The sequence below is a fragment of the Alligator sinensis genome, unplaced genomic scaffold (genome assembly GCF_000455745.1).
Source record: "Alligator sinensis unplaced genomic scaffold, ASM45574v1 scaffold1097_1, whole genome shotgun sequence".
Lineage (NCBI taxonomy): Eukaryota > Metazoa > Chordata > Crocodylia > Alligatoridae > Alligator > Alligator sinensis.
The window spans coordinates 2,363,997-2,370,571 of NW_005841950.1; the positions used below are offsets into that span (position 1 = coordinate 2,363,997).

At 51.2% G+C, this 6,575-nt stretch overlaps 1 long non-coding RNA gene and 1 pseudogene across 1 annotated transcript in view; both read left to right on the forward strand.

Annotated features, from left to right (window-relative positions):
- The window catches only part of LOC102378681, a 17,455-nt gene extending 13,683 nt beyond the window's left edge, over nt 1-3,772 (forward strand). The window contains exons 2-3 of the long non-coding RNA XR_323421.1: nt 3,372-3,490; nt 3,683-3,772. This is a non-coding gene — a long non-coding RNA (uncharacterized LOC102378681). The remainder of the gene's footprint in view (nt 1-3,371; nt 3,491-3,682) is intronic.
- LOC112549719 overlaps nt 1-6,575 on the forward strand; it is a 44,403-nt pseudogene that overhangs the window by 20,137 nt on the left and 17,691 nt on the right.

A 6,575-nucleotide genomic window follows, 5' to 3' on the forward strand; every position in this document is an offset into this window, starting at 1 on the left:
TCCTGCTTATGCAGGGGGTCGGACTCGATGATCTATTGAGGTCCCTTCCGACCCTAACATCTATGAATCTATGAATCTAATGCATGTGTAGATGCATCCAGAATTCACTATAGAAAGTCTCAAAGGTGACTACTTCCTTTGCCAAGCTGGAGCTCTAAACTGCAGGAACACTTCTTGCTGGGCCTGCGGGGAAGGGGTCAGATGGAGCATCTTCTACCTTCAGTAAGCAGACACCTGTATCCAGGGAGAAAAAATAGCAGGAGAATATTAGAAAAATAAACAAGTGGCTGAGTGTGTAAGTAGCCAAAGGAGCAGAAGGGGCACAGGCATGTGAAGAGCATGGGGAAACTCTGAAACTTCTTTGTGGAATAGATAAAAAATTCCTGTGTGATATCTGTTGAGAATCTCAAGCTCACACTGGCTGCCATAAAGGAAACTGCCAGGGGGAACAAGGTAATGAATTCCTCGCTATTCTCAGACTGTGCACCTGTGTTTGTTTTAAATCTCCCTTTAACTTGGTGTGTCCCATTAAGTACTACTCAACCCAAAATATTATTGCCATGGAAGAGACCACAGACATGTATGCAAGAAAATTAGGAAGGAGATAGGTATATTTGGGTAATGATAGCATTAAAGCATTTGTATTATAAGCCCTTTTTTGTTGGACTGAGGAGAGTTTACACAGGAAAACATGTACTACATTGGTGAAAGGCCTGGTGATGACTCCACTGCAGGGGGGCACTCTAAAATGTGCTAAAAATGGAACATGAGGCTGAAGTTGGTCCCTTATTCCCTAGTTGTTATTTGTAGTGGTTCTTTCTTTTTCTACTTCCCAGATCCTTCTTCAAAGGCCTTCTTAATAATAAAAAGGCTATTATTTTGTAGACAGTCCTTCAAAGTAATTTTCACTGAAATATATAACACTATATTAGCTGTTAAACACAATTGTTCATATAAGGAAGTAGGCATGAAACAGCTGTAGGTAATGGATGGCTGACTATTTACTCCTAGGGCGCGTCCATAAAAGCGGTGCAAATTTGAGCTGGGGCTTTTTGCCTCAGCGCATGTGCTCGGACATGCACTTTGTTGTGGAGCAAATTGTGCCACTTGGGGCAAAATAACCCTGCCTGGCTCCTCCCAGATTTGCAGCCAGAGGGAGCTAGAGCCCGGGGCCAGCACCTGTTCTGGCTCCAGCAGTACAAAAACCTGCCCTGGCCGGAAGCTCTGGGTTACTTGACTTCAGGAGCTTCTGGGGCCCAGGCAATTGGTATCTGGGGACAATAGCCCCTTGTGTCAGCTAGACTGCTGAGGCAGCATCCCAAATTAACTTTCTAAAATAGCCCAAAATCCACATTCTTCCACAGTTAGAACAAAAGAGAGAGAGAAAGGGGGACTGATCAGATGGGCAATTGTTATATTTACAATGTTAAATAAGTTTGGAAGCCTATCAGCGTCTTTAGCATCATAATAAAATAAATCCTAAATAGCTATATGTTTTAATGTTTGCTTTGGGTTTCCTTATCACATGGTGGGTGTTTGATGTGGGGATGTGGGGTTTGCAGGATGTGGAGGGATGTGGGGAATGTGAGTCATTGTGTGGGTAGGTGTCGGGGGACTGTGGGTGTGGGGGCTGCTTAGGAAGGGTGGGTCCGCTGCATGAATGCCGTATGCCCCCAGCGGCTGGCAGGGCATGGCGGCGCTGGCGGTGGTGGGAGCGTGGTGGCAGTAGTAAGTGGGGAGCTCCCACAGATGCCGCTGGCACTGTCGGCAGCAGGGGGAGGGGTGGTGAGAGGCGAGCACCCACAGACACCACTATGGCCAGCGGCTATCACTGACTGCCCACAGACAGCACTGGTGGTGGGGGATGGCAAGCGGCAACCATCTACAGGCACCACCGACAGTATTGGCAGCACCTTTTTTGAGGGGGTGCACTGCTATGCTCAGGGAGTGCATGTGCACCTCCTATGCATCGCCAATGGTCCCCTGCCCCCCACAGGGCAGAGCCCCCCCCACAGCACATGGACTACCCTGCCTGCAGGGTCCCAGGCCTCCCGCAGGGGTGACAGCTCCGCCCCCACTCCGGTCTCCAGCCCCCTGCTCATTCCCCTGCACTTCTCCAGCCTCTGGAGGCTGGAGATGAGCAGGAGAACAATCAGGAGGCTGGAGGGAATAGGAGAACGAACAGGAGGCTCATTCCCCCCACCCCGTTGGTTTCCCCAGCTCCCCATTCGTTTCCCTGCTCCCCATTTATTCCCCCTATCCACCATTCATTCCCCATGCCCCCTGTTCATTCCCCCTGCTCCCCATTTATTCGCCTGTTCCCCACTCATTCTCTCTGCCCCCATTCATTCCCCCCACCCTTTGTTCATTCTCCCAGCTCCCCACTTGCTCTCCCAGTCCCCCCCAACACTCACCGGCAGTAGCAGTGAATGAGCAGGAGGCTGGAGAGAGCAGGGGAAGTCTCCAGCTTATGTCCAGGGGCTTGTCTCCAGCCTCCTGCTTGTCTCCAGGCTCCTGCTCCTTCCCCTGCTTGTCTCCAGCCTTGGGAGGGAGCAGGAGGCTGAGACTTTCCCTGGAGACATTCCCCTGCTGGCTCCAGCCCCCTGCTCCTTCCCTTTCTCCCCTGAGGCTGGAGACAAGCAGGGGAAGAAGCAGGGGGCTGGAGACAGCCACAGAGACATTCCCCTGCTGCCTCCAGCCTTGGGAGAGCAGAGGACAGCAGGGGAATGCCTCTGGGGTTGTATCTAGCCCCCTGCTCATTCCCCTGCTGGCTCCAGCCTCCCAAGGTCCCCTCCCCGCTCCTCAAGTCCCCCAACCCCCTGCTTACCTGGCAAAAGCTGGGTCCAGGTCCAGGTCCCTGCAGCTTGCACCGCTGCTTGCCCAGCACGGGTAGTCAGCGTGCTTCAGGAGCGGGGAAAGGGCCAATCCTAGAGACAGTCTGGAACTCTGCCAGAGCGTCTCTGAAAGACTGAACCTCCTGCTGCCCCGGACACGGTCTGGGACTGTGCACTGACCTGTTTTTTTCCCCTGGGTTTTTGTTTGACCCTTGGATATTTTTTCATTCCTGCACATGCCTCTAGCCCCGCTTCAAAGCGGTTTGAGATGGGGCCAGAGACATGTGCGCACTCATCTGGATGCGCCCATAAATGGGAATTTTCACTGCCTAGCCAGAAATTGTATTCCTGACAACTGCAGAAGTGTTCCCCCTTCAGTCCTTCCAGTTATTAAACCTCTTTGATGAAGAAACTGAGTTTAATTAGCTGCATGTGGAACAAAGGGCTTAATCTTATTTCACTTTTCTGAGCCTACAAGTTTGAGGTCTCCCATGACCTAAGAGGGTTTAAATCTGTTTCTCCTTCTTTGCAACAAAGTGACCTAATGGCCATAAGATGAGCATTGCCCAGTGCCCTCTAAAGCCTCTCTTCAAGCTGTCCCAATGAGCGAACGTGAGGGAAAGATATGTGGCCAAGAGGAAGACAGTAAGTAAAAGGTAGGTCCCAGCCTCCAACGGCTCTTCTACACCTTTCATTAATATTTTTCAATTAAATGGCTGAACAGCTAGGGGATAGTTTCTGCCCCGCTTGGGGAAGGGGCAATAGGAATGTGTTTCTGTGTTTTTTAATCCATAACAAAAAATCCCTCCCTGATGGAAAGCTCAGCCAAAGAATTTTCCTTCCATCAGGAGCAAATTCAGATCCTATTGGAGACCCTAAGGAAAGAGAGAAAAAGGATGGAAGAGCTTAAAGCGAGTGAAAATTAAAGGCATCATGAGTGTCAGGTGAGTGTTCATTACCACTGAACTGGGGACAGGGGAAGAAGTGGATATCTTTATGTGTGTCTGATGGAATGCTGTGCTGTTTTATGACTGTGCATGGCACCATGGTGACAGGTGCACACAGGCAGCCCTTGCAAATCCACTTAGCTGTGGTAGTGGGGGGCAGCTGTTTACATTTTCATTTAAATGTGCCTAAATTTAATGCACTTTAGTTTTTATGCATATTAAGTAGGCTTAGGCAGGTGTTTACTTGTGCAGGCATTAAAGCACATCAACCCTATGTGTAGACTGTCTTGGGACTAAAGTTTGTCCCAAGATAGTCCACACACACAGTATTTACGTGCTTTAATGCATGTATACGTGTTAATGCACTTTAACTAGTTTCATAGTTTCATAGTTTTAGGGTCGGAAGGGACCTAATAGATCTTCTAGCCCGACCCCCCGCCAGGGCGGGAGAACAACAAAAGAACCCTAAACAAAAAACGGGACTCAAATGAGTCCAGCCAGGTAGGTATCCAGCCTCTTCTTAAAGATCCCCAGGGTAGGGGCCAGCACCACCTCCCTTGGAAGTTGGTTCCAGCTCCTAGCCGCCCTAACTGTGAAGTAGTTTTTTCGGATGTCCAATCTGTACCTCCTCTCCATCAACTTGTGCCCATTATTCCTTGTTATGCCAGCAGGGGCTAGGGGAAACAGCGTCTCCCCCAAACCCTTCTGGTTCCCCCTAGTGAGTTTATAGACGGTCACCAGGTCCCCCCTCAGCCTTCTCTTGTGGAGGCTGAATAGGTTCAGGTCCCGCAGTCTCTCACTGTAGGGTCTGCCCTGTTGTCCCCGGATCATGCGGGTGGCCCTCCTCTGGACCCTCTCCATGTTGTCCACATCCCTCCTGAAATGGGGCGCACAGAACTGGACACAATACTCCAGCTGCGGCCTGACCAGCGTCGCATAGAGGGGGAGGATCACCTCCCTGGCTCTACTCGAGATGCACCTGTGGATGCACGACAAGGTCCGGTTAGCCCTGCCAACCATGACCTCGCATTGTCGGCCCATGTTCATCTTGGAGTCAATAATGACACCAAGATCCCTTTCCGCCTCCGTGCTCTCAAGTAGGGAGTTCCCCATCGTATAAGTGTGCTGCTGGTTCCTACTACCCAAGTGCAGCACCCTGCACTTGTCCGTATTGAAACACATCCTGTTCCTGTTTGCCCACCCCTGTAACCTATCCAGATCCTTCTGCAATCTCTCTCTCCCTGCTAGCGTGCTCACCTCCCCCCAAATTTTGGTGTCATCAGCGAATTTAAACAGGTTGCTTTCCACCCCAACATCAAGATCGCTGATGAAGAAATTGAACAGCGCAGGCCCCAGGACCGAGCCCTGGGGGACTCCACTACCCACCTCCCCCCAAGTCGAGTATGATCCATCCACCACCACCCTCTGAGTGCGACCCTTCAGCCAATCTGCAATCCATCTGACCGTGTAGGCATCTATGCCACAGTCGCCTAGTTTATTAATTAGGATGGGGTGAGAGACGGTGTCAAAGGCCTTGCTGAAGTCCAGAAAGACTACATCCACCGCGACACCTGCGTCCATGGCCTTTGTGACCTGATCATAAAAGGCAATCAGGTTGGTCTGACATGATCTCCCCCTAATAAATCCATGCTGATTGCCCCTGAGCATCATCTCGGATGCCGGCCCATCACAAATGTGCTCCTTGATGATCTTCTCAAAGAGCTTCCCCAGGATTGAGGTAAGACTGACGGGCCTATAATTGCCCGGGTCCTCCCTTTTCCCTTTTTTGAAGATGGGGACCACATTAGCTACCTTCCAATCGTCTGGCACCTGGCCCAAGCACCACGATCGCTCGTAGAGCCGTGCCAGGGGCCCTGCAATAACCCCAGCCAGCTCCCTCAGCACCCTGGGGTGGAGAGCATCCGGACCCGCTGACTTGAACGCGTCCAGCCCCTCCAGAAGCTCTCTAACCCGGTCCTCCCCAACCTGAGGTCTGAAGGCGATCCCCTCGCGTCCGGCTTCTATCACAGCAGGGAAGTCCCGGTCCCTGCACAAGAAAACGGAGGTGAAGAATTGGTTAAAGAGGTCCGCTTTATCCTCTGACGCAACCACCAGATTGCCCCGCATATCCTGCAGGGGCCCCACATTACCCGGCGCCTTCTTCATCCTCCCAATATATTTGAAAAAGGACTTTTTGTTATCCTTAATCCTGGACGCTAATCCGAGCTCTATCTCCGCCTTGGCCTTCCTAACAGCCCCCCCGAGTATTGTTTCCTTAAGGAACGACCACTCCTCTTGGACGCTGAGTTCCTCTGCCCTCAAGGACCCCAGTTCCTCTCCCACTAATCTCCTCATCTCACTGAAGTTGGCCCTCCTGAAGTCTAGGGCTACCACCTTGCTGCGGGCCCTTGACACTCTACGCTGGATGGTGAATTCCAGCACGCGATGATCACTATTGCCCAGGTGGTCAAGAACCTGGAGGCCTCTTACCAGGTCGTCGCCTGCGGCCAGGACCAGGTCCAGCAGGGCATCTCCTCTGGTGGGACTGTGCACCTCCTGAATCAAGTGGAGGTTTGATTCACTAGTCGCAGCTAAATTTGATACCTGAATTTGCAGGTATCAAATTTAGGTGTGAATAGCCTAAATTCACCATTTTAAATGTTCATTTAGGGCACACACATGTAGATGTGCACCCTTAATGCACATTCATAGATTCATAGATTCATAGATGTTAGGGTTGGAAGGCACCTCAATAGATCATCGAGTCCGACCCCCTGCATAAGCAGGAAAGAGT